The following is a 6,163-nucleotide window of genomic DNA, read 5'->3' as shown; positions in this document are numbered from 1 at the left end:
GAAGGCTATACCCTTCCCACTTTTTCATTTTTGCCAAATTTCAAATTTTGCTTAAAATACATGATTTCGATTTAGAATTCAATGAAAATCACGAAAATCAGGTTTATTTTTCCTATTGGTCTTATAGTTTTTTATTTAAACGTAAAAAACTACAAATTAAGTTGATGCGCTAACAGCACTGTTTTCATTAATTTTAAAAACGGCTGGTTTAAGGAGAAAACCAATGACTAAATCGAAATCAGCGTTCAATTTCGAATATGCCATGTGATTTTTGGAGAAATTCAAGAGATGTCGTTTTTTGCCGATTTTGACAAAAGTGGGAAGGCTATACCCTTCCCACTTTTTCATTTTTGCCAAATTTCAAATTTTGCTTAAAATACATGATTTCGATTTAGAATTCAATGAAAATCACGAAAATCAGGTTTATTTTTCTATTGGTCTTATAGTTTTTTATTTTAAACGTAAAAAACCTACAAATTAAGTTGATGCGCTAACAGCACTGTTTTCATTAATTTTAAAAACGGCTGGTTTAAGGAGAAAACCAATGACTAAATCGAAATCAGCGTTCAATTTCGAATATGCCATGTGATTTTTGGAGAAATTCAAGAGATGTCGTTTTTTGCCGATTTTGACAAAAGTGGGAAGGCTATACCCTTCCCACTTTTTCATTTTTTGCCAAATTTCAAATTTTGCTTAAAATACATGATTTCGATTTAGAATTCAATGAAAATCACGAAAATCAGGTTTATTTTCCTATTGGTTTTATAGTTTTTTATTTAAACGTAAAAAACTACAAATTAAGTTGATGCGCTAACAGCACTGTTTTCATTAATTTAAAAAACGGCTGGTTTAAGGAGAAAACCAATGACTAAATCGAAATCAGCGTTCAATTTCGAATATGCCATGTGATTTTTGGAGAAATTCAAGAGATGTCGTTTTTTGCCGATTTTGACAAAAGTGGGAAGGCTATACCCTTCCCACTTTTTCATTTTTTGCCAAATTTCAAATTTTGCTTAAAATACATGATTTCGATTTAGAATTCAATGAAAATCACGAAAATCAGGTTTATTTTTCTATTGGTCTTATAGTTTTTTTTTTAAACGTAAAAAACCTACAAATTAAGTTGATGCGCTAACAGCACTGTTTTCATTAATTTAAAAAACGGCTGGTTTAAGGAGAAAACCAATGACTAAATCGAAATCAGCGTTCAATTTCGAATATGCCATGTGATTTTTGGAGAAATTCAAGAGATGTCGTTTTTTGCCGATTTTGACAAAAGTGGGAAGGCTATACCCTTCCCACTTTTTCATTTTTTGCCAAATTTCAAATTTTGCTTAAAATACATGATTTCGATTTAGAATTCAATGAAAATCCCGAAAATCAGGTTTATTTTTCTATTGGTCTTATAGTTTTTGTTTTAAACGTAAAAAACCTCAAATTAAGTTGATGCGCTAACAGCACTGTTTTCATTAATTTTAAAAAACGGCTGGTTTAAGGAGAAAACCAATGACTAAATCGAAATCAGCGTTCAATTTCGAATATGCCATGTGATTTTTGGAGAAATTCAAGAGATGTCGTTTTTTGCCGATTTTGACAAAAGTGGGAAGGCTATACCCTTCCCACTTTTTCATTTTTTGCCAAATTTCAAATTTTGCTTAAAATACATGATTTCGATTTAGAATTCAATGAAAATCCCGAAAATCAGGTTTATTTTTCTATTGGTCTTATAGTTTTTGTTTTAAACGTAAAAAACCTCAAATTAAGTTGATGCGCTAACAACACTGTTTTCATTAATTTAAAAAACGGCTGGTTTAAGGAGAAAACCAATGACTAAATCGAAATCAGCGTTCAATTTCGAATATGCCATGTGATTTTTGGAGAAATTCAAGAGATGTCGTTTTTTGCCGATTTTGACAAAAGTGGGAAGGCTAAACCCTTCCCACTTTTTCATTTTTTGCCAAATTTCAAATTTTGCTTAAAATACATGATTTCGATTTAGAATTCAATGAAAATCCCGAAAATCAGGTTTATTTTTCTATTGGTCTTATAGTTTTTTATTTAAACGTAAAAAACTACAAATTAAGTTGATGCGCTAACAGCACTGTTTTCATTAATTTAAAAAACGGCTGGTTTAAGGAGAAAACCAATGACTAAATCGAAATCAGCGTTCAATTTCGAATATGCCATGTGATTTTTGGAGAAATTCAAGAGATGTCGTTTTTTGCCGATTTTGACAAAAGTGGGAAGGCTATACCCTTCCCACTTTTTCATTTTTTGCCAAATTTCAAATTTTGCTTAAAATACATGATTTCGATTTAGAATTCAATGAAAATCACCGAAAATCAGGTTTATTTTTCTATTGGTCTTATAGTTTTTGTTTTAAACGTAAAAAAACCTACAAATTAAGTTGATGCGCTAACAGCACTGTTTTCATTAATTTTAAAAACGGCTGGTTTAAGGAGAAAACCAATGACTAAATCGAAATCAGCGTTCAATTTCGAATATGCCATGTGATTTTTGGAGAAATTCAAGAGATGTCGTTTTTTGCCGATTTTGACAAAAGTGGGAAGGCTATACCCTTCCCACTTTTTCATTTTTTGCCAAATTTCAAATTTTGCTTAAAATACATGATTTCGATTTAGAATTCAATGAAAATCCCGAAAATCAGGTTTATTTTTCTATTGGTCTTATAGTTTTTGTTTTAAACGTAAAAAACCTCAAATTAAGTTGATGCGCTAACAGCACTGTTTTCATTAATTTAAAAACGGCTGGTTTAAGGAGAAAACCAATGACTAAATCGAAATCAGCGTTCAATTTCGAATATGCCATGTGATTTTTGGAGAAATTCAAGAGATGTCGTTTTTTGCCGATTTTGACAAAAGTGGGAAGGCTATACCCTTCCCACTTTTTCATTTTTTGCCAAATTTCAAATTTTGCTTAAAATACATGATTTCGATTTAGAATTCAATGAAAATCCCGAAAATCAGGTTTATTTTTCTATTGGTCTTATAGTTTTTGTTTTAAACGAAAAAACCACAAATTAAGTTGATGCGCTAACAACACTGTTTTCATTAATTTAAAAAACGGCTGGTTTAAGGAGAAAACCAATGACTAAATCGAAATCAGCGTTCAATTTCGAATATGCCATGTGATTTTTGGAGAAATTCAAGAGATGTCGTTTTTTGCCGATTTTGACAAAAGTGGGAAGGCTATACCCTTCCCACTTTTTCATTTTTTGCCAAATTTCAAATTTTGCTTAAAATACATGATTTCGATTTAGAATTCAATGAAAATCCCGAAAATCAGGTTTATTTTTCTATTGGTCTTATAGTTTTTGTTTTAAACGTAAAAAACCTCAAATTAAGTTGATGCGCTAACAGCACTGTTTTCATTAATTTAAAAAACGGCTGGTTTAAGGAGAAAACCAATGACTAAATCGAAATCAGCGTTCAATTTCGAATATGCCATGTGATTTTTGGAGAAATTCAAGAGATGTCGTTTTTTGCCGATTTTGACAAAAGTGGGAAGGCTATACCCTTCCCACTTTTTCATTTTTTGCCAAATTTCAAATTTTGCTTAAAATACATGATTTCGATTTAGAATTCAATGAAAATCCCGAAAATCAGGTTTATTTTTCTATTGGTCTTATAGTTTTTGTTTTAAACGTAAAAAACCTCAAATTAAGTTGATGCGCTAACAACACTGTTTTCATTAATTTAAAAAACGGCTGGTTTAAGGAGAAAACCAATGACTAAATCGAAATCAGCGTTCAATTTCGAATATGCCATGTGATTTTTGGAGAAATTCAAGAGATGTCGTTTTTTGCCGATTTTGACAAAAGTGGGAAGGCTATACCCTTCCCACTTTTTCATTTTTTGCCAAATTTCAAATTTTGCTTAAAATACATGATTTCGATTTAGAATTCAATGAAAATCCCGAAAATCAGGTTTATTTTTCTATTGGTCTTATAGTTTTTGTTTTAAACGTAAAAAACCTCAAATTAAGTTGATGCGCTAACAGCACTGTTTTCATTAATTTAAAAAACGGCTGGTTTAAGGAGAAAACCAATGACTAAATCGAAATCAGCGTTCAATTTCGAATATGCCATGTGATTTTTGGAGAAATTCAAGAGATGTCGTTTTTTGCCGATTTTGACAAAAGTGGGAAGGCTATACCCTTCCCACTTTTTCATTTTTTGCCAAATTTCAAATTTTGCTTAAAATACATGATTTCGATTTAGAATTCAATGAAAATCCCGAAAATCAGGTTTATTTTTCTATTGGTCTTATAGTTTTTGTTTTAAACGTAAAAAACCTCAAATTAAGTTGATGCGCTAACAGCACTGTTTTCATTAATTTAAAAAACGGCTGGTTTAAGGAGAAAACCAATGACTAAATCGAAATCAGCGTTCAATTTCGAATATGCCATGTGATTTTTGGAGAAATTCAAGAGATGTCGTTTTTTGCCGATTTTGACAAAAGTGGGAAGGCTATACCCTTCCCACTTTTTCATTTTTTGCCAAATTTCAAATTTTGCTTAAAATACATGATTTCGATTTAGAATTCAATGAAAATCACCGAAAATCAGGTTTATTTTTCTATTGGTCTTATAGTTTTTTGTTTAAACGTAAAACCTACAAATTAAGTTGATGCGCTAACAGCACTGTTTTCATTAATTTAAAAAACGGCTGGTTTAAGGAGAAAACCAATGACTAAATCGAAATCAGCGTTCAATTTCGAATATGCCATGTGATTTTTGGAGAAATTCAAGAGATGTCGTTTTTTGCCGATTTTGACAAAAGTGGGAAGGCTATACCCTTCCCACTTTTTCATTTTTTGCCAAATTTCAAATTTTGCTTAAAATACATGATTTCGATTTAGAATTCAATGAAAATCCCGAAAATCAGGTTTATTTTTCTATTGGTCTTATAGTTTTTGTTTTAAACGTAAAAAACCTCAAATTAAGTTGATGCGCTAACAGCACTGTTTTCATTAATTTTAAAAACGGCTGGTTTAAGGAGAAAACCAATGACTAAATCGAAATCAGCGTTCAATTTCGAATATGCCATGTGATTTTTGGAGAAATTCAAGAGATGTCGTTTTTTGCCGATTTTGACAAAAGTGGGAAGGCTATACCCTTCCCACTTTTTCATTTTTTGCCAAATTTCAAATTTTGCTTAAAATACATGATTTCGATTTAGAATTCAATGAAAATCCCGAAAATCAGGTTTATTTTTCTATTGGTCTTATAGTTTTTGTTTTAAACGTAAAAAACCTCAAATTAAGTTGATGCGCTAACAGCACTGTTTTCATTAATTTAAAAAACGGCTGGTTTAAGGAGAAAACCAATGACTAAATCGAAATCAGCGTTCAATTTCGAATATGCCATGTGATTTTTGGAGAAATTCAAGAGATGTCGTTTTTTGCCGATTTTGACAAAAGTGGGAAGGCTATACCCTTCCCACTTTTTCATTTTTTGCCAAATTTCAAATTTTGCTTAAAATACATGATTTCGATTTAGAATTAAATGAAAATCACCGAAAATCAGGTTTATTTTTCTATTGGTCTTATAGTTTTTTATTTAAACGTAAAAAACTACAAATTAAGTTGATGCGCTAACAGCACTGTTTTCATTAATTTAAAAAACGGCTGGTTTAAGGAGAAAACCAATGACTAAATCGAAATCAGCGTTCAATTTCGAATATGCCATGTGATTTTTGGAGAAATTCAAGAGATGTCGTTTTTTGCCGATTTTGACAAAAGTGGGAAGGCTATACCCTTCCCACTTTTTCATTTTTTGCCAAATTTCAAATTTTGCTTAAAATACATGATTTCGATTTAGAATTCAATGAAAATCACGAAAATCAGGTTTATTTTTCTATTGGTCTTATAGTTTTTTATTTAAACGTAAAAAACTACAAATTAAGTTGATGCGCTTACAGCACTGTTTTCATTAATTTTAAAAACGGCTGGTTTAAGGAGAAAACCAATGACTAAATCGAAATCAGCGTTCAATTTCGAATATGCCATGTGATTTTTGGAGAAATTCAAGAGATGTCGTTTTTTGCCGATTTTGACAAAAGTGGGAAGGCTATACCCTTCCCACTTTTTCATTTTTTGCCAAATTTCAAATTTTGCTTAAAATACATGATTTCGATTTAGAA

This window comes from Daphnia magna, linkage group LG6, assembly GCF_020631705.1.
Source record: "Daphnia magna isolate NIES linkage group LG6, ASM2063170v1.1, whole genome shotgun sequence".
Taxonomy (NCBI): domain Eukaryota; kingdom Metazoa; phylum Arthropoda; class Branchiopoda; order Diplostraca; family Daphniidae; genus Daphnia; species Daphnia magna.
This window is presented reverse-complemented; position numbering follows the sequence as displayed.